Source organism: Sapajus apella, unplaced genomic scaffold (genome assembly GCF_009761245.1).
Source record: "Sapajus apella isolate SASKATOON/1434 unplaced genomic scaffold, GSC_monkey_1.0 scaffold40, whole genome shotgun sequence".
NCBI lineage: Eukaryota > Metazoa > Chordata > Mammalia > Primates > Cebidae > Sapajus > Sapajus apella.
Genome location: NW_022436980.1, coordinates 4,119,421 through 4,142,710, shown reverse-complemented (window position 1 = coordinate 4,142,710; position 23,290 = coordinate 4,119,421). Strand labels below are relative to the sequence as shown.

Here is a 23,290-nt window from a genome sequence, read left to right as displayed (position 1 = left end):
CCCTACCCTGAAGATAGTAATCTGATTAAGAAAGTGGCAAATAAAAAATCTTAGAAGTGCTAAATCTTTTCTGTCTGTGCATTATTTGTTGTTGTATGTTTATATATAAAAGAGCTCTAACTGACTTAGAAAAGTAAATGCTTAATTTGTTTGCCAGAATAATAGAAACTTTAATGCCTTTTTGTTCACATGACTTTAAGTAATCTTTGGAAAATAAAGACCGTTTTAAAGATTAGTGGTAAACTAAAATGTCCTGAAAATGTAGACATCTGGTCTAAATTAAGGTCAGGTATTGTATTTGCTAAATGCTTTAAGGTCAAACCGTTTCTTCGGCTTTACAAAACTGTTCAGTTTACCTACCTTTAAGACCTTAGATTCATGATAAGCCCTGGGGATATGTGGAATTAGCCACGCCCCCTACCTATACAAAGAAAATTATAAATAAAGATTTTATAAACAAAGGATCTTGTATGGTAAATTCTTGTCCTAAAGTAAAATGACCGGTTTTTTAAAAGGAAGGATGTTTAGGGCAAGTAAGGAAGTCTAAGAATGTCTCAGATTGTCTGTGTAAGTCATGAACAGATTGGTGAAAGGGAATGTATGCAAGAAATGTTGTCCAATTCAAACGTTGTTAAGCATCCTAAATGCTTCATAAAATGACACTGTAACTCTTATTGTACATTTTGCCTGCTTAAGGAAAGGCAAAACCAGGGCACCTGTGGAGTTAGCCACACTCCTTAGCTATGTTGGCGTGTAAGCTCTTATCTGCATTCTGCCTGGTGTGTCCTAGGCTAGGCCCCACACCTAGTACACAATTTAAATTGCTTATTAATCAAGGTTTTCACCAAAAGTAAAAGTCACTAAAAGTTAACCTGGTAATATGTAACTGAGACTACTGAGGAAACAATTTTACATGTAAGGTGTGTAAGGAAACGAAAATGTACTTTTGGTAAAATACCATAAGAAGACACAGGAATGTGGGTTTTTTGCCTAAAGAGTTAAATAATTGTTATAAGTTAGATGAAGTAAAGCTAAAGGTTTGAACAGTTGTAAAAGGTTTATAAAAATTAATTGTAAGAGATTCTGCATGTGAACATACTGACTAAAGTTAAAAGCTATTATTCAGGTTTTCCATAAATTACATATTGGAATAAAAGCACAGCAGATTTTTCATAGAGCACTGACCTGCTCTTCTGCAATAATAATAGTAAAGGGTTAAAAAAGGTTTATAAGAATCTTACCTTATTGTTAAACATTGAAATTGGGTAAATATGTCTTTAAGGTGTTATTAAAAATTGGGTTTGATATCAATAATGCACAAATGCAACAGTGACATTAGGCTTATCTGGTATGAAAATCATACAAAAAGCACTATCAAATATGCAATGTTGTTTGGTTTTCCTTAGGCTGTATTTGTATGAATATATTATTGGTATGTGTTCTAAAATAATGGGAAACTCCAATAATTCTAATGAGTCAGTTGTAGGTTTATGATAATTATAATTGTTACATAAAATCATTGTATGCCACATGGTTAACCACATTTCTTTGTCAATTGTGTTTTTGACTATGGCTGTCCTAAGATGCTCTGTCATCCAAGGACAATCGTTGTCCTGTTTTAAACCTCTTCAAAAGGTGGTTCATAATCAACTATAGCACTCTAACAGGTGTACTTAAATCCAAGTTTCTAATAGCTTTGGAAATTGTAACATTAGAATAGAAGAAACAACTTTCAGAACTCTCATGAAGAGCTGGAATGTTCATGAATATCAATCAAAACAGAAGTGAATTAACGGAACCAATAGAAAACAGAAGTAATCTTTTTAGCTTTGTTTAAAATGCTGCTGATTCTTTGTTTTTCAAAATCAAGGAAAATTTTCTTGTGAGTTATTTACAGCTTGCAGCAACTGAGTAAAGTATACTCCGGTGAACAAAATTTGGAGCATATTTGCTTCTGTCTACCTGATTTCTCCAGAACGTGGAAACTACTTGAGTTTTCTTAACTTATGGCAATAGAGTTATTAGAGTTATTTGTGTAAGTACAATAAAAATCTATTTTGTAACAGCAAACAATTAGAAAAACTGATTATTATTCCAGTCAAGGGTTTGACTGGAATGGTGTGTTTTCCTTTAAATAATTAGACTTGACTTACAAAGACAATAAAAGCCCCTTGGGGAACTGGCCTCATACCTTGACTACACAGTCCTAGTACAGGGTTTCTGATCTGTGGTGAGTAAAGAATGTCACTTTCTGACAGGCCCAGGAGCTCCAAGTTATCTTGGGACCTCAAGAGGAAAAAAATTACCCAACTTACAGGTATTTGAGGGTAAAAACCCATGGCTGGGCTCGGCTTTAAAAAAGTCTTATCTGAAATTTCTTCTATGAAAAAGAGTTCCATGAAAGTCAATTTAAAAAGAGCTTATGTGGAAAATAATTATACTTGCTAAACTTTACACAAATTATTAGGCCAAGAATAATAAAGCAAATCAGTCGTATTATGATTTGTCTGTAGTAAAAATGGGAAAGTGGAGAGAGAAATATTTCAAGAACTACAGTATACTTGTTATTAAATTCTAGTCTCACTGCTTTTTCCATTTGTTTAGGCTAACCTTGCTTATTCCTGTAAACCAAACAGTGATCTCTACTATTGCTCAGAAGAAAAAAGACGGACAGGTAATGTAAAAATCTGAATCGGTATTCTAATTCTGGGCATATTACAATCAGCTAACAAACCCGTATCAGCTTAGTTCCAACAGCTGCCTAGTTCATGAAAAGCCTTCTAACTTAATTTACTTGGAATGACTTTACTTATACTGCTTTACTCTTGTGAATATATTGGTATTATGCTCTTTGCGTAGGAATACAGAACAAGCTTACTGAATGTTTTCTTAAACTAAACACTTATTAATCTTCCAGATATCAACTCTTGTTGAAACTCAAGAGTTCTGAATGCTCCTTGCCATACTGATGTTTTCTGACTGAGCTCCTCTCTACCATGAACACAAGATAACTGATAGGCAGAAATATTATCACCCCTATTCAGCCTGAAGAAGTTACAGAAGATGGATTTTCATCCCTCTGCAACCGTTAACATTAAGAGTTCTCTTATAAAAGGGCTGGAGGAAATGTCAGAGACATGTGAATGAGACCGACTCCATCTAGTTTTCTGTTTGTTTTTTTTTTGAGATCGAGTCTTGCTCTGTCACTCTCAGGCTGGAGTGCAGTGGTACAATCTTGGCTCACTGCAACCACCACCTCTTGGGTTCAAGGGATTCTCTTGCCTCAGCCTCCCAAGTAGCTGGAATTACAGGCACATGCTACCTCACCCGACTAATTTTTCATTTGTATTTTTAGTAGAGACAGGGTTTCACCACATTGGCCAGGCTGGTCTCAAACTGCTGACCTCAGGTGATCTGCCCACCTCAGCATCCCAAAGTGCTGGGATTATAGGCATGAGCCACTGTGCCCAGCCACATGCCCATCTTAAATAGGAGCTGAGTAAAATGACACTGAAACCAAGTGGGCTGCATTCTCAGATGGTTAAGATATTCTAAGTCACAGGATGGGATGGGTCAACACAAAACACAGATCATAAAGACCTTGCTGATAAAACAGGTTGCAGTGAAGGACCTGGCCGAAACCTACCAAAACCGCAATGGCCATGAGAGTGACCTCTGGTTGGCCTCACTGCTACACTCCAACTAGAGCCATGACAGTTTACCAATGCCATGGCAACATCAGGAAGTTACCCTCTTTGGTCTAAAAAGGGAAGTCTTGAATAATCCATCCCTTGTTACCATATCATCAAGAAATCGCCATAAAAATGGGCAACCAGCAGCCCTCAGGGCTATGGAGTAGCCATTCTTTTATTTCTTTACTTTCTTAATAAACTTGCTTTCACTTTGCAGTACAAATTTGCCCTGAATCCTCTCTGGCATGAGAACCAAGAACCCACTCTGGGATCTCGATTGGGCCCCCTTTCCTGCTAAAAAATCGACTTCTGGATGTCGTCCACTGAGAGATGAATAAATACATCGTAGTGTATCTGTAAAATGGGATATTACTTGGTAATAAAAATGAACAAAGTACTGATACATGCTACAACATGGATGGGTATCAAATGCATTAAATTAATTGAATAAGCCAGAATGAAGCTCTAATATTGCATTACTCCATTTATGTAACATTCTGGCAAAGACAAACTATAGGGACAGGGAACAAATTAGTAATTGTCAGGGGTAAAGGCTTAACTAAAAAGGCTAGCATGTGTGTGTGCGGGGTGGGTGGGTGGGTGGGTGGGTGCGTGCGTGCGTGTGTGTGGTGTATGTGTTCATGCGGGTTGACAAAAATATTCTGTATTTTGATTGTAATGATGTTATACTACTCTGCATTTATCAAAACACATGGAACTCTATCCCAAAAAGACACATTTTATTGCATTCATATTTTTTAAAAATTAATTTGAAAAAGGTAGCAATAAAGTATTCTAAGTTGAAAAGCAATTTCAGTTGACATTTTGTATTTCTTTAACTCCTTGAGAAGTTTGAAGATGACAAAGCAAACAAAACAAAAATAAAATACAAAAATCTTTTTCCTTAACCTTAAATTTCACAATATAATGAATAAGATAAACTTGTAGGGAAAAATATAAAGTTTGGAGATGGTACACCACCTCAATGTAACGGTATGTGCAATCTAAAGTACGTGTAAGATCAATTATTACTGGAATAGATGTTCCCTTCCGGGTCAATTTTACCTAAGATACATTCTTACAGTTGTTAACTTTTGCAGCTAAAACAAAACCAGCTCCCCAAAAGTAAAAGCTGGGGTTCCCATAGCTGATTCAGTGGCTCTCCATCCTAAGGTACAGTGTGGGGCTGGGGGTGCTGTAGCCCCTCTCCTCTCCCACCTCATTATCTGAACCACTGTTATTCAGTGAGATGTGGTCTCTACCCCTGCTATTCTCTTTTCCCTACAGCTATACTGATTGGGTAACACATTCTCCTCCCAAGAACTCATGGTTTTAGGGGGTGTCAGGGGGATATCCAGTGAAGTGAACAGCTTTTGGGGACCACAGAAGGGGCAAGGCTTATTTCTTTATCTATGACGGATATACAGACTTGATAGTTTTTAAAAACGGCTAAACTGCACTTCTTGTGCGCTTTTTTCGCCTGAATTTTCCATCCCCTGGGAGCCCGTTGAGCAGCTCCCTCCCTGCCTTATCTCACCAACTATAGTAATGAGCTCCAGGGGGACCTGGCTACTGCCTTTGAAGTAACACATTTCTCTGAATTTCTTTGAAATTTCTCTTCTGTACATTGTTTGTTTCTGGTTTATTCTGACTGTCTCTTGTAGAGGGGGGTCTGACCGTTGTTGGAGGGGGGGAGGTCCAACATGACAGCTCAGGAATGTGTAAATTGAACAACAACGAAAACACAAACAAAACAAGAAAGAAAGAAGAGGGGAAGAGAAAAAGACCTCCCTCCCCACTGCCAGTTCAGGAATGTAAGCCCTTTCACTGGAGTTACTGAAGCATCTTGCAGGCTTCAGGCAGAAGATGACAGCCAAGGACAGATGCAGCTGGGATGCCTGAAGCTGTCACTGAGGAAGCGGCCTGCTAGAGACAGGTTCTAGGGACAGCAGAGGGACAAGTCTAGGGGAGGAGCACAAAGGCAGAGCAGGAGAGGGACTCTGCCGTCTACTCCACTCCCTGGGGTGGTTTTTTTGTTTGTTTTTTTATTTGTTTGTTTTGTTTTTTTTTTTTGAGACAGAGTTTCTCTCTTGATGCCCAGACTGGAGTGCAATGGCTCTATCTCAGCTCACTGAAACCTCTGCTTCCTGGGTTCAAGCAGTTCTCCTGCCTTTTTAAGCATAAGGATCCTGCATCTGAAATAGTTTAGGATCCCCACATGCCAAGCAGAGGAATACACAGCACATCTGTTTTAATCTTTATATTTTCTACATGGAGAGACCTAAACATTTTTTTTTTGAAAATTCAGGAGATGGGAGATTTGATTTAGCATTCAAGAGACCCGAAGGAAGTTTTAAAATGCAGAAAGAAAACTGGTCCAGAACGTTGATTTAGCCATCTACTAGCACTCAGGATGAAAGAATTAAATTTCAGTCTACAGAGAATTAATCAGCCACTATCTCCAATTGATTAGATTGCAACTTGGTGGTGCCCTAGTGGGAATATAAAGAAAACCAGATTGCACTGGCCCTTGAAACCTGAAGAGGGCTATCCCCTCCCAGGAAATTCAGTGTGAAATAAAAAGCCAGACTGACAAAGTCAGCACAATGTTATTTGGCTTTATTTTCATAAAAATACTTGTCTGAGAAGACCATTACATTTGGAAATGAGGGCTAGAGGTCGGGGCCCTCAGGGAGCCTTGTGATGCTCTCGCAGAGCAGTGGAAGGCAGAGTGCAACTTTCCCAGTTGAAAGGATGCTGGGAGATTTCACTTCTGCTTTTCTGGGCTCCTTCTGAACATTTGCCTGTGCTTTTATTACCGCATCTCAGACTCATATCTGAACATGGATTCCTAATTTCCTTAACCATAATTCTTGCCCTACACCATTAATTAAACTGTGTAATCATCCTTAACTCCTCTAACTTCTTTCTTGCCCTCCTGAGGTAGTCTCCAATTCTTTATTTTTCTTTTGTGAGATATTTTATCTTTTTTACTTGTTTTGTTTTGCTATCACTTAAAGTCCCTATCACCACCTACCTAAACTCTGTCCACACCCTTTAAATGTTCTCTCCCTGGCTCCCTCCTACCCTTTACCACTCCCCAATTTAGCTGGGGAAACATTTTCAGTTGTGTTCTTTTGCCTCTGCCTCCCCACATAAAAGGCAGATCCATGTCTACATGCTTTTTTTATTGGTCCGGGAATCATGGATTGCAGCTAAGAGTTTCTAAAGTCTCATTAGAGTGAACAGCAGATAACAAAACCAGATTATTTTTTAGCTCACATGGGATACTCAACAAAAATTAAATTTGTAATAATTATATGGAGAAACTCTCAATCAATTCCAATGAATGAACATCAGAATATGTTCCCTAACTCTACTGCAATAAAGTTACAAAGCAATAATTTAAAAGACAGGCAAAAATATTACCTAGTCCTGAAACTAAAAAGCCTGATATTAAATTACCCCTGGGCTTGAGCAGAAATCGTAAGAGAAATTATAAGCCAATTAGAGTTGAATGACAACAATATCTTTGCATATGAAATCTTGCAGGGCACAACTAAAGCAGAAATCAGAGGAAAATGTATAGCTTTAAGTACATTGATCAGCAAACATAAATAAAGACATTGAAATAAAATGAGCCATGAATCCTACTTGATTGATGGGAAAGAGAAGAATGGACCAAACTGAAATAAAGACATTATTATTAATAAAGTAGGCAGGAATCATGAAACATTGAACAAAAGTACAGTTATGAATATGACTAAAAGCTAAAGCTAATTTGTTTAGGACTAAACAAATATCCAGTAAGAGTGAGGAAAACAAATATCCAATAAGAGTAAGGAAAGGGAAAAGACAGTTTTTTTTTTTGTTTGTTTGTTTGTTTTGAGACAGGGTCTCACTCTGTCACCTCAGCTAAAGTACAGTGACATGATCTCAGCTCACTGCAACCTCCGCCTCCTGGGTTCAAGTGATTCTTGTGTTTCAGCCTCCTGTGCAGCTGGGATTACAGGCATGTACAACAACATTTAATTAATTTTTGCATTTTTTCCTAGAAATGGGGTTTCACCATGTTGACCAGGCTGGTCTCAAACTCCCGACATCAAGTGATCCACCTGCTTTGGCCTCCCAAAGTGCTGGGATAACACGTATGAGCCACTGCATCCATCCTCTGGCAGTATTTTCAATTACACAAAATACAAAATAAAAATTTAGACATAGCCAGAAATAGCACAGCAATTAAGAAAAAAAAATATCTCAACCACTAAATTCACAACCATTAAATTCACTAATACGTGTGAAAACACTGATGAACTATCTGAAAAAATATATAAATTACTGTGGCTGTTTATTCTTTCTATAAACATCCACACGTGCTTCCAGAATCTTGCCACTCCTTCATAGAAGTGAAGTCTGTTTTCACTCATTTGAACAGGGCAGGTATATGCCTGCTCTGAATAGAAGAATTTGGCTATAGACAGCCACAGAAATTCCCATGCTAGGGCCGGAAGCTGTGGCTCAGGCCTGTAATCCCTGCACTTTGAGAGGCCAAGGTGGACGGATCACGAAGTCAAGAGATCGAGACCATTCTGGCAAACATGGTGAAACCCCGTCTCTACTGAAAATACAAAAATTAGCCAGGCGTGGTGGCACGCGCCTGTGGTCCCAGCTACTTGGGAGGCTGAGGCAGAAGAATCGTTTGAACCCAGGAGACAGAGGTTGCAGTGAGCCGAGACTGCCCCACTACACTCCAGCCTGGCAACAGAGCAAGACTCTGTCTCCCCCAAAAAAAGAAATTCCCATTCTGTGTCTTTCTCTCTGAGAAAGCCAGCATCATGTTGGAAACCAAACTAGCTGATTTAGTTAGAATACATGGAAAAACCAGATGGAGAGGCCTATAGGAAAAAGAGCAGTGGCCTTAGCTGAAAGCTGGTATCTACAGTCAGATATGTGAATAAATGAGCCTCTGGCTAATTTCAGCCCCGGTTCTTCAATTCTTCCTGCTAAGGAACATCATCACTCAGGGACCAGCCATCCCATCATAATCCCATCTGAATTCTTGACCCACACTATCTGTGAGGGAAAAAAAAATTATTTTTCACCCCTATTTTGGGGTAACTGGTTACACAGCTATAGTAATTGAAACAATTGCCAAACCTGAGACAAAATTAGCAAATTGAGTTATCAGGCCTGCGTCGTGGCTCATGCCTAAAATTGCAACACTTTGGGAGGCCAAGGCAGGTGGATCAGGAGGTCAGGAGTTTGAGACCGGCCTGACCAACATAGTGAAACCCTGTCTCTACAAAAAATAAAAAATTAGCTGGATGTGGTGGCATGCACCTATAATCCCAGCTACTCAGGAGGCTGAGGCAGGAGAATTGCTTGAACCTGGGAGGTGGAGGTTGCAGTGAGCCAAAGTCATGATGCCACTGCACCACTGCACTCCAGCCTGGGCAACAGAGTGAGACTGTATCTTAAAAAAAAAGCAAAGGCAGTATTAACCACTTCACTTACGAGCATAGATGAGCAAATCCTAAATAATAATTGTGTGACCAAATCCAAGAGCTTACTAAGAAAATAAATTTGTCAAGCAATATTTATCATGAGAGAAAAATGGTTGTTTAACATCAGAATATCTATCAACATAAGGCAACCTATTAGTGGCCTAAAGGAGAACAAAAGAGTCATAGGTTTTTCTCAGTAAATGTAGAAAAATGACTTTAAATTAAATGTAATACATACTTATGAATATAAGCAAACTAAACAAATAAACCAAAAATGTCTAAAATATGGGACTACTAAGGCACTTCTAGAACTTTATCAAGAGTATATGCCAAATCTATAGTAAATATTCTGCTCAAAGAAAATTCACTGTATGCATTTTTCAGAGATCTGGAAAAAAGATAAATATGCCCATTAACTCAGTCCCTGTTGGATATAGTACTAGAAGTTCTAGCAAACACAAAAGCACAAGAAAAAAAAAAAAGTGAGATGAGGACTGAAAAAAATTAGCACAAACCGATAACTATTTGCAAATGTACAATCATTTACATAGGATAATCAACAGATTTTTTACAGATTTCAAAATAAACTTCTGAAATCCTGATGTGTAAAAACAACTTGCACATACTAATGGCTTTCATCAAAACCAGTAATGCCAATTTAGAGATATGACAGAAAATAAGAACCACTCATCATAACTACCAAAAAAAGTATCTAAAAATTATCTTGACCAAAAATTCACAAAGTATTCATAAAGAGAAATTTTAAAATCTATTATATGTCATAAGCATAAATTTAAATACAAGTTGATACCTTATTCATGAATTAGATACCTTGTATTTTAAAGGTGTGTATTATCAATAAACTAATTTCAAAGTTGAACATATTTCTCCATAAAAATACCAGCAGAATCAGTAGAATTGTTTTAATGAAATTCAACAAATTCATTCAAGACTGTATATAAAAATTAAAATCAGATTACTAAGTTAATTTTCAAAAAGTAGACCAAAGAAAACCTGACAGTTTTTAAGACACATTATAAAACTCTAATAATAAAAACAACATGAAACTACCACAGAAATAAACAAACAGACCAAATTAGATAGAATAATGTATAAAGAGTTCTATAATCATACAGGAACTAAAGACATAATAAAACAATAATAGAAATCTATAAAGGAATAATTATGTAAAAGATATTTGAGAGAGAGAGATTCATTTATGGATAACAACAAGGTTGAACCCCCTATCATATACTATACACAAAGGTAAATTTCAAACATGTGGAAACTAAAAGAGTAATGTTAATACAATAAGGAAATACATTTGTTACCTTGGAGTGAGTACATAATGCTTAAACAGGACTTAAAAGCACAAACTATAAAGAAAATCAAAATAATTGTTGGCTTTGACTACACTGGAAATTAAGTATGTATGATCACCATATGTTACTATTTAAAAAATTGAAAGGTGATACACTTTGAGAAGATAGTTCTGACATTTAAATCTTGAAAAGATTCATATAAAGAACATTCAATAAACTTCAGAAAATCAACTTCCCAAAGGAAAGAAAATCAAAAAATGGAGAGAGAATGCGCAAATAAGGTTCAGAGAATGAGAAACCTTAAAGTATAACAGTAATACAATTAATCAGGAAAATACAAATTAAAACTACCTCAAGATACCAATTTGTAACTGTATGATTAGCAACAAATAAAAGTTGAATGATAACAAGTATTGATGAGTCAAGGAAATGGGATGTTTACTGGTAGAAATGTATAATACAGATCTACAAAACTAAAAAATCTGTAAGGAATTAGTACAATTATTTATGTGTCTAATCTAGGAAATTTCAGTGCCACTACTGGATATTGCTTTAGCGCAGCAGTCTTCCAAATGAGGTACTTGTACCTCTGAGAGTACACAAAATCTATCCAAAGAGGTATGCAAGCACAAATAGTTTCAACTGAATCATTTTTCCAATCTTCGGATTCCTTATATTCTTAAACTAAATGGTTGGCTTTCTCCTTTCCACTATTCCTTTCATTATTTCTCTTATTTCGCTTTAAGAAGAAAGGCCTACTACTTACCTGTCCAAAATCTTACAATGTTCCAGGATTCAAACACCTGAATCCCTGATTCTAACAAAGAGACAATGTTAAGTCTGCAGGTTGATATATGACATCAGAAGCAGGGAAGCTTGGTCAATGTTAGAGCATTCTGAATTCAAATGTATCAAACGGTGCGGCAAAGGAGTAAAGTTATAGCTATTTTTATGTCTTCATTTCTTCCACTCTTGACTACTGACAAAGAATGCATGGGTTTTCAGGAAGCAAAACTAGTAAAGTGTCGCTAAGAAAGATGATGGTACATTGTTTCATCAAGATAGATGCAGGACTCAAAAGGAAAGACTCTGTGCCTTTTCTATCTGTTTTAGACTTGTAGGAAACACGCTGGATAATTTTAATTGGTTATGAAAGGCTCCCTTGTCACCGTTTTGCTGTGAGAAAGGTCTAGGGGAGTACCTGTACTTTAAATCACCCTTCTCTACCTCAGATACATATTTTGCATCATTTTAAGAAAAAAGAAAAATGTTCAATCTTTACTTCTCACAGATGAACACTACATCACTAAGTAAAACCAAAAAAACATAAATTATATAAGAAGTGTTTGTATTTTTTTTTAACATTTATTTAGATCTTTAGGAGAAAAATAACTTATGAAATCATTTCTTTGAGGTTAACTTTTACAAAGTTCATTAACTTTTATGAAGTTTATATAAGCTACGAAAGCATTTAAGACTTGGACACATATGATTACACAAGATAAGGAAAAAGTTAAACGTATAAATTTCATCATGGGAGTTACGATAAGATGATCAATAACATGCTTTCAAACATATTTCGTTAAGAGTAAAAATCCTGAGGAACTGAAATAAGAACAAAAGTGCAGAAGAAAAAAGAACAATGTAAGATTGTTGACAGTTTAAAAAGCTTTAATTTAGTGAAGATCCAAATCCTACAGTGTGTTTAGGTTTTTCTAAATGCCATTTATGTTTTGACTAAAAACACAAAACAAAAAACTGGTGTCTTAGAAAAAATGGTTAATTCTGGGTCTGCAGCAGAGCATTTATAAGGTGAGGCTTGCCATGCCTGAGAGAAAGATGACAGTAAAAACTACTAGGGTCACATCAAAAGGAGACAAAAGCTAACATAAAGGAATTACCATGGTCAAAAATGGAAAAACATGAGCATCAAAAAGACTACAATAGATTGAAACACATATAAAGTCTAGAAGTTCACAATGACTAAAAATAATAATTATTATTATTTATAACCATGGAAGGTTGCCAGGGCAACAACTCATTATTCTGAAAACTGATGAAGAGAACAGATGAAGTATTTATCTTGCCTTTCCTACTGAGCTGTTTTTCAAAGTAACCAAATAGTTGATAAGGTAAAGTTTTTTTATAGGGAGCCAGGGATAATAAATGCAGAATGATAGAAAGTCACTATTTTGTAACCTTAGTAGAAGATTGGATCTGATCACAGGCAGCTGCTAAAACTATTTAACTGACTGATGATGAATACTAAATGGATGGATAAGGCTGACAGCACCTGAACCACTGATCAATCTTAACATCACTAATAATATGGCAACGTGACATTATGTGCCTCATGATGTGATTCCATAGAAAATACTAAGCATCACCCATGAAGTATTCTTGCAAACAAAACAAAATAATCCTTAATTCTATCAATTCACTGCATCTAACTTTCAGTTTATGGGATATGTAGGAGAAAGAACAATATGTTAAACACCACCATGAAGACACAGTTGTGACAACACCATCCTATCCAAAAGGAAAGATGCCACTTCTTCCACAAGTAACTGGCATGGAGAATTAAAAAAATAAATAAATAAAGAAATGCTACAGAGGAAAAGAGACTCCAAAGGAATCAGTCAAATGCAATGTGTGGACCTTTTATGGATCCTAATTCAAATAAGCCAACAGAAAAAAACAGCAGAAAAATATGGGCACATACTGAATATTAGAAACTATTAAGGGAGTATTATAAATTGTGCTGATTGTGACATAACAGTTTTGTGTTTTTCTGTCAGATATACGTTTAAAAATATTTGTGAATGAAATAATATGATGTCTGCAATTTACTTTAAAATAATTTTTTAAAGACATATCTAAAAAAAATTTCTTGGCTGGGTAAGCAGCAAGAATGGCGGAATGTTGACTTCAAGTTAGGTAACTGGTAAACGGAGGTTTGTTATAGTAATCTATTTCTGTGCATACCTTAAAATTCCCATAATAATGAGCATTTTTAAAGACATATCTAAAAAAAATTTCTTGGCTGGGTCCATTGCCTCACACCTGTAATCCCAGAACTTTGACAAACCAAGGTGGGAGGATTGCTTGAGCCCAGGAATACAAGACCAGTTCGGGAACATAGTGAGATCTCCATCTCCAAAAAACTAATAAAGAAAAAAAAAAAAAAAACTTAGCTAGGCATGATGGTGTACCTGTAGTCCTAGCTACTTTGCTTGAGCCCAGGATGTTGAGGCTGCAGTGAGCCATGATCATGATCATGTCATTGAACTCAGCCCTGGGCTACAAAGTGAGACACAGACTCTTAAAAAAAAAAAATTAAAATCAAATAAAAACTTCTGGGCTGGGCATGGTGGCTCACACCTGTAATCTCCGCATTTGGGGAGGCCAAGGTGGGCTGATCACAAGGTCAGGAGTTCGAGACCAGCCTGGCCAACATGGTGAAAACCAGTATCTACTAAAAATAAATTTTAAAAAATAGCTAAATGTGGTGGTAGGCACCTGTAATCCCAGCTATTCAGGAAGCTGAGGCAGGGGAATCCTTTGAACCCACGAGGCAGAGGTTGCAGTGAGCTGAAATTGTGCCATTGCACTCCAGCCTGGGCAACAGGGCGAGACTCCATCTCAAACAAACAAACAAACAAACAAAAACAACTTCTCTTGTAATCAGATTCCACTGGATACACTTAAAGAATAATGTAACGTTTTTAAAGTATTTACAAATGTTGGAAATCACACTTTAACAACTATGTAAATTTATAACAAAACAGGTTTTGATGTGAAACGGATGCACAAGGAACTGTATTATTTAAACATTCTTTTTAGCAGTTCATGAGCATAAAACTTTGAAGACTTGTCCTAGATAACTGGGACAATTGCTTGAGCTCAGGAATACAAGACCAGTTTGGGAACATAGTGAGATCTCCATCTCCAAAAAACTAAAGAAAAAAAAAATGAGTCAACATCTCACGATAGAGATTAAAAAATAATTCACTCAGCTTTTATCTGTGAAATGACGAGCTAATTTTACTGGGGCATTCTGGGAAATATTTTCTTCTATAATAAAACAAAATAAAGTGCTGTGTTGATGCCCTCACAACTCTTACACCCTGTCTCCTTCGTGGTCGTTGTGGAATATCATATGAGAACATGATACTAGAGACTGCTGCAGCCATCCAGTGAAAAGGAATGAACTATTGTCTGAGGATGCCAGAAAAAGTTTGAGATTTCACTCTGTAGAAGCAGAACTAAGACAAAGTTTGGGGATGAACATATGTGAAAGACAATTGGAGGGAGCAGGATTGGGCAGAGGAAGGAGACAAACTAATTCAGACCCAACAAATCCTCAACCAAAATGCAGTGGGCTCTGGAGCAAAGAATTTTCAATCACAAGGTCCTATTGTGAGCCACACCTTTAAACGGTAGGATCAGCCTTGGTCAGTCACCAGAGGTCAGCTTCCCCAAGAGTATGATGCCCAGGGACAGAGCGGCTCCCTGCAGCCAAGGCTGACACTGCAGAAGCTCACAGCTACAGGCTGTCTACTGACTGCAGGCCTCCTAGTTGGTTGTTAAGTACTTCCCTGAAGGGAGGGATCTCAGTAGCACCACAGTACAACCTGAGTTCTTGCAGCATTGCTGAGCTCCAAACAAATTCCAGGACACCTATTTCTGATGTTAGGCAGGCAGGAAAGGTGGAGTGAGAGTAGGAATGGTTTGAGGTAGAGGGTGGCAGACTAACCCTGCCTGCAGCTTGCCATGCATGATGGGTGTCCTAGTAAAAGGTAAACAAGGCTCAAATCCCAAAGAGCCCTCTCTGTATTATTTACTAAGTAGTTAAAATCATAGCCTAAAATGTTAAGGTCAATGAGGACCTGTGGAGGAGTTTCAAGGAGGAGGGTCAGGTCAGATTTTCAGTTTTGATAATCACTTAGCCTGCTATGAATTTGATTGATCCACGGCCTGGGGCAGGTAGAACATGGAAAAGATAAGGTAAGGGTAGTGGCACTGAGAATACAAATTAGTAAATGCAGTTTGTACTGAATGTTTATTTTACACAGTAACTGACCAAGGATGCAGACATAATTGGAGTAACATTTGTCAGAAGAAACGTACAATGACTTGCTAGTTAGTCTGGAATAGTAATACTTGAAAAAGAAAACATGGTTCAGCAAGTTATGGGTCAAGTGATAATTGGGGTGACTTATTTATTGAATACTATTTTCCAAAACTCTGGAAAAATCGCATGTGAAAACAAATGCATGAATACTGAAAATTTCTAGTAAGGACCTGCTAGAGCTAAGCAACCTGGGTTGAGCTAAGTCACAGTTTAAGACCAACTTTGTCATTTGCAGAGTGTTTACTCTGGGGAAAGCTGCTTACTTTTCTTATTTTTAGTACCTACCTCATAGACTTGTTGGAAGATAAAATGAAGAAAAGTACTGTAAAGTACCTGATATATAATAAATCCAAAACAAATGAAAGTTGTTATTATTGTTATCATCCTGAACGGATGAAAGTAAAACTTTTCAAAAGATCAACAAACTGGTTCTGCACGAGAGAGAAAGACTTATGAACATTTAAAAGCATAGCAAAACAAAGATTTAGAACCAGCAATGAATACACAAATGTCCTACTACCTACAAAGAAGGGGTGACTCTGGAATTCATAAATCTGAATAAAGTACCCATGAACCTTCCAGATATGTTCTAAGAAATGATTTGTATTTACAAGTGCCATACAAATTCAATATACTAATATCATTCAATTATATCCAATTAAATTATATTATCTCTTTATTTTCACACCAGACCCCCCTCCCTTTTTTTGTTTTCATGATACATATATATTCCAGAAAACTTATTTGCTAAGGACAATTTAAATTTAAAGCTATTTATTTGCAAACTTCAGGCTGTGTACAAAATTGATAAGACAGGAAAGTGATGTAGTGGGCTTTGAACAGGAAAAACAAGTTTCAGATATAATTAGCAGAAAATGCCATGGCACTATTTTTCGAAGAGAGTATACATTTTTTTACAGCCTTCCTTATGTCAGCCTAGAGCAAGAGCTGTGGAAATGTGCATCCTGGATTCACATATTGTTTATACTATTGTATGTTTGATTAATATTTTAGGCCAGTGTACAGAAAAAGAGCAGATGACATTTACAGATGACAAAGTAGGAAGGAAAAGCCATCATAGAGGATTTGAAAAATTTTTGACAGCCTGGCAAATGGGTTCAAATTAGTATGATGTGAATAAGCATGGATTAATAAAAATCCTGCATTAAGTTTTAACTTGTAGAATGAGGAAAAGCTTGATTTAATACATTTTTAAATAAAATGGCTGATTTTGTTGACTATTCGACAAAAGGAATAGTGCTGCATTACTGGCTAAAAAAAAAAACTGTTATCTTGGACTACATTGATATTAATTCACTAAGTCCACCAAATGCCTTGTCTATTATGTGCTTGACATTGTGACAATCTCTGTGAGAAATTCAAAGACCACATAGGAGTATAAAGTTTACTAGATCAAGAAATAAAATGGTCCCATCATGCCTGTCATATAATTATGGAAAGCCTACTATGGGTAAGGTATGCTAATGCTTGTGGGATTGCAACTGATAACAAAACATAGCTCCTACCTATAGAGTATGTAAGTTATTACAGATCCTAGGACAGGGAAATTGCTCAAATTTTGAGATTTTAGGCTTATTACAAAGTACTATTGCTCAGGAAAATCCAGTAGGTGGTAGATGAATTAACCATATATTTACATACTCATACACATATGATACATATATGCCTGCAGAGAACTCATAGTTAAATATTCAGAGGGTTTACCTCTGGTGGCTCTGAAGAGGAGAGCTGCTTGATCTTAGTGTCAGTATGAATAAAAATCCCGGAAGAATTCCTTCTCTCAATAGGTCTCAGTTTCTCAGCAATTCTAGCCTCTCTGATTGCCCCTTATCTTTTCTCTTTGTTTTTTGGTCATCAGTTTTTAACAAATTTAACTTTGGCATTGAGTTTGACTGTGAGAAGAGAAATTTTAATCAATTAATTAGGTAATTCATCCAATTTATGGATAAGACAAAGTCCTAGGAAGTGAGACAATTTTCCCCATCCTACAATGTAATATTTATTTTTTAATTCCTGAATGACAACCCTATAAGGTCAACTGAGTTCTGGCAGCTCCATTTTAATCTTGGTTATGTATACTTCATGATTTTGTTGTCTTCTTAGATCTAGCTTTTTCAGGCCATTTAATACGTATGAAAATCCAATGTGTGACTACTCTGTATACCACTCTCTTTCCACTTTCACTGCTTACCTATGTAATATACTGGTAGCCCAAGATCATTCTCATGCTTTACTTACAACACTGTGCAACTATCCCTATAATTCAATTATACACTATTTTTAACACTTGAAAATAATAATAGCCAACATTTATATACTGTTTATTATATACCTGGCACTATTCTAAATTCTTTACATGGAATAACTCATTTAATCCCCTTTCTTAGTCTGTTTAGGCTACTATAGTAAAACACCTTACAATGAGTAATTTGCACAGGACGGAAATATATTACTCGCAGTTCTGGAAGCAGGAATGATCAAGGTCAAGTTGCCAGCAGATTCAGCGTCTGATGAGATTTTCCTCTCTGCTTCATAGATGGTGCCTTCTATGTGTGCTCATATAGTGGAAGCGAGGAACAAGCTCCCTCAGGCTTTTTTAATAAGGTGATTAATCCCATTCATCAGGGCTCCATTCTCATGGTCTCATCAACTCCCACAGGCCCTGCTTCTTATTATTCCATTATTATTCATAAGTTTCAACGTATTTGAAACTTACTTATCTAGGCTGAGCTCAGTGGCTCAGGCCTGTCATCCCAGCATTTTAGGAGGCTGAGGTGGGCAGATCACTTAAGCCCAGAAGTTTGAGACCAGCCTGGAAAACATGGTGAAACCCCATCTCTATGAGAAATACAAAAAATTAGCCCAGCGTGGTGGTACACGCCTGTGTTCCTAGCTACTTACAGGGCTGAGGTGGGAGGACTGCTTGAGCCCAGGAGGTGGAGGCTGCAGTAAGTTGAGACTGCACCACTGAACACCAGCCTGGGTGATAAAGTGAGACCCTGTCTAAAAAAAAAACAAGAAAAAAAGAAAGAAAAAAGAAATTTATGCGCCTCCTGCAAATTCATATGTTGAAACTTATGAATAATAATGCAGTGCTGAAACATATTACTCATAAACTTGTAAATGTTTATACTTACTCATAAGTAAATTTATAAATAAGTTTAAATGTATGTAAACTAAACTTATGAAAAATAATTTTAACATATGAATTTGGGGAAGACACACACACTGATTCACAGCATTCTCCAACAAGCCTATCATGTAGCTACTATTATTAATTCCAAATGCTATTAAAATCATGTTATATTTTGAGCTGAGATTCTCTCACAACAGAATTTTATTAAAAAAATTAAGAGAAAAGATTGTCTTTACTAAAGGCATCGAGAAGACTTCCTAGGGAAAATATCATATAATTTGACAGATTTTGAAATTTTTAAGTAAGGAAAGATTAAATATGGTGGGGAAGAATGGGAACGTGAAATGCACATCCCAGATAAACGTGAATAAAGCACAGAACTGAGGAAAGGCAAGATGTGTTGGGAAAGCATCCATAGAGCAGAAAGAAAATCAATCACCAAGGACTGGGATGCCAGGTTGAGGACTTTGGGCTTCATTCTGTAAAGAAACAAAAGGTCTCTCAGGAATAGAATAATTTCTCCCCTGATATGTAAAATAAAGAAGAGAAGAGGCACTTAGCTGGCCACTGTATCACAACTAAGTTAGATCTATCCTTCTTGGAAATTCTCACTGATATGTGGGAACTAAGCTATGAGGATGCAAAGGCATAAGATGATACAATAGACTTTGGGAACTTGGAGGGAAAGGTGGGAGAGAGCGAGGGATAAAAGACTACAAATAGGGCACAATGTATGCTGCTTGGGTGATGGGTTCAATAAAATCTCACAAATCGCCACTGAAGAACTTACTCAGGTAACCAAACACCACCTGTGCTTCAGTAACCTATAGAAAAATAAAATTAAAAAAAAAAAAAGTTCTCTGGTAAACACTAGAGTTTGAGGATGTAAAAATCTTTTGATCTTCAAGTTGCTTCATCTTTGACTCCGTGGCTACTGTCAGTACCACAGCTGAACCCAGCCAACCCAAGCACATCTTATGCACTTATCAATACACTGAATATTTAAAACCAGTTATGATCCATATTTTGTTATATTATAAAAATATTTACATGAACTTATGTAAGATTTGGCCATAAGAAGACTGACATTTCCATAAGCATGCCAGAACTTATACATCCATGTGAGTGTGTCACTTTGTGGGTATTTTGTTGCACTTTCCTGGTGATGCAGGAAACTTTCAGAGAATGGCCCTCAAACCCAGGTTCTAACACAGACAAGATACGTTGTTTCCTCATTTTACCAGTATATTTTATTATTGAAGCAAAATGAAATTAAAGTTGGAATTACCCACTCTACTCACTTTTCTCAGTACCAAAATTACTTTTGACTGCTTGGAAAAATAAAATTCATACCCAAAGGGTAGAGATTTGCTACCCGCATAAATATAGCAGCCATCATTATTCAGCACTTAACATATTCTGGGAACTGCGGTAAGCGCTATAGGTGTATGATCTATTATGTGTCTTAAGCCATGAGGAAACTTTGATACAATTAGGTTAAGAATCAATAAAAAGGTCACACAGTTAGACATAATTAAGTGGGGGAGAAACAGTCTGCAACATAGGATGTATTTAAAGTTAATATTTATGTAGCATGGTGGTTAGGAGTTGGTGACATGGGTGTGTCTGGATTTAGAATCTGGCTCCAATACTAGATGCCTGATCTCAGGGTGGCTGTTTGCAACCTCCCTTGGTTGTCTTGCCTTTAAAATTATGATAAGATATGCACTATGCACACGGTACTTAGCACAGCAGTTGGTGCTGGCTGTTGGGTCTGTGGAGCTTCAGCTGAGAAAGCTTTTATCTGTTTCAGAAGGCCTCGTGTCCTTCAGTTAGTTGGCCAGAAGCCTCCAATTGTGATCCCAGGGCAGCATTCCAAGGCAACAAAAACAAAAGCGGAAGCTTTCCTGATGACTAAGCTCAGAACTTTAATTATTTCACTACATTCGCTGGGTCAAAGCATCTCACATGTTCTGCTACGATTGAAGAGGTGGAAAAATAGAGTCTACCTTTTGATGAGCAGAACAGCAGAATGACTAAGAGGCATGCATACAAGATCGAAGGCATGATCATTTTCTATTTCTTTCTTTATGATATTATTTTTACAATCTGCTACAGTAATATTGGGGAGTTGGGACCTTGTAGTGAAGAGGAGCTACTTTGAGGACTTTAAGAGATAAATAACAAGATGATGAAATTTGCTTTTTGATTTATTTAACTGTGGAGAATAGATGGAGAAAGAAAACACTAGATACAGAGAATCCAGATGGTGTACAATTACAGTAACCCGTGTGATGGACGATGGTGGCCTGAAATAGCTATTGGCAGTGGGACAGGGAGGTGGAAAAATCACATTGGACAAAATCAAAAGACTCAGCTGCAGGACTGGCTTTGGGACTAACCGGGCTTGTTAACTTGCTCTCTTTCACATCACCTGAGTTAAGGAACCTATAGCCAAACTAAATAAAGCCAAAATACCACAAGCCATAGGTTTAAAAGACATACAAGAAACAAATTAGTTAACTGAAAATGGAAGGATTCAGCTGCTGCTGACACTTATTACTGTTGAAGTGCCCAGTGATACAGTGGAATGGTGGAAAATCTATTAAGAATTACTTGATAGCATCCTTTCACAATGCCACTTCCAACAGGACTTTAATTTACATTTTATAAATTATGCAATATTTTATAAAGTAAGTGAAATCTTTTAGTATTCTAAAGTGCAACACTGTATTCTTGGCAGCTTAGAGTTTTGAACGTATAATTTCACATTCCCTGATTCAGTAATAAGCTTTCCAAAAGGTGAGACCTGCAGAAATGTTGAAATGAGTTATTCCATCTCCTTGTCAATTTTTTAAAAAGTAATTTTCACATTAAGTACTGTTCACATACAAACCATAATGGGGATGTCTGCTATGCCTACAGTAAATGCCTAAAGTAAGTTAACATTTAATCAGGAATGTTTGTTTTAATCCTTATAGAGATATTAAAGGTAAACATTCAGATAGCAATTGAAATGGACTCTCTCTATTTGTGAGAAGTGTGTACTTTAAGCCTGGGAGAGGGGAAAGGGTTCCTTGTAAATACCTCATTAAAGCACACGGAGACTCAGTAGGTGCTACTTTTCTAAAGGAGAGCAACCCAGTCCCTTTGGGATTTATACAGGCCTGATATGGGCAACTGCAATATGAACAATAGAATTTAATTACTTAAATGGCAGCTGACCAGTTCCAAGAAACATTAAAGTCATTGTTTTGTAGCATTGCAGATGTTGTATTAGATCAAATTAATACGGTCAGGGTTTTTTACATAATTAGCAGTTAAATATAAGGGATTAAGTAGAAGGCACACAGATCATTTGAGCAGTTATTCTACATATGTACAGCAGAGATTTATACCCTTGCTTCTATAGTATTCCAGTGCATTTCCAATAATCTACAGAGATGCCTGAATAGCTCATTCACAGTATCTTTCAATTCATTTAAAATGTACCCTATGGCTTTTAAAACATAATATGAAGTTTGAAATAAATGAAATCATAATAATGCATCTTCTAAAATTTTGCTCTTTATTGCATAGATACTGAGGGTAGGCGAAAACAGGGTTATTTGTTATAGTAAGAAATCATATTGAACCCTGGGCAGGCAAGGTGGCTCCCGCCTGTAATCCTAGCTCTTTGGAGGGCGAGGCAGGCAGATCACTTGAGGTCAGGAGCTCAAAATCAGCTTGGCTAACATGGTAACACCCCATCTCTACTAAAAATACACACACAAAAATTAGCTGGACATAGTGGCCAGTGCCTATAATCCCAGTTACTCAGGAGACTGAGGCAGGAGATTCATTTGAACCCAGGAGGCCTAGTTTGCAGTGAGCTAAATTTGCGCCACTGCACATAGCGAACCTAGATTCCATTTTACGTGGATTGAGAATGGAGAAAGAGATGTGGCATTTGTATGCAACATGATAAAGTGCTGGTTCATAGGAAGAAACTTCTTTTCCCATTTTAATGCTTGAAAGATACTTTATGAATGAGGTGAGGAGAGATTTCAGAGTAAATCGACTTAAATTATTTAAAGTAATTATTAAACGTAACAGCATTTTTTAAAACTATGGCATAGATTAGTCATGACAAAGGACAACGCAGTGACAAAAATCAGCTAATGGAACAGGAGAGGAAAAGGATAGAAAAGGGTAATGGCTAGAGACTAAGTGTTTTTTTAAAGGCAACTTTGCAAGGGCTGATAGGATTTGGGTGGGGCTTGTATTTCAGTGGGTCATTGAAATGTTAATGATTGGACCACACAACAAGCCAAATAGAGAAAGGGTGATCTTAAACTTCACTTTGTCTTCACATTAAATGTTCTGAAAAGCCATTGGACAAATGCTTGGTTTCCTCTAGATGTAATTAGTTTTCACAATTTTCAAAGTTAGAGACTGTAACAGTGTAAGGAGCTAAAGCAAAACCAGTAACTTGGGAATGA

At 36.8% G+C, this 23,290-nt stretch overlaps 1 long non-coding RNA gene across 1 annotated transcript; it reads right to left on the bottom strand.

Moving 5' to 3' along the window:
• Positions 1 to 470: 470 nt before the first annotated feature.
• Positions 471 to 16,651, bottom strand: LOC116565588. The gene is made up of 3 exons (XR_004275521.1): positions 16,641 to 16,651; positions 10,230 to 10,240; positions 471 to 1,468 (listed from the first exon to the last, which is right to left on the bottom strand). It is a non-coding gene; the product is annotated as an uncharacterized LOC116565588 (long non-coding RNA).
• Positions 16,652 to 23,290: the final 6,639 nt, after the last annotated feature.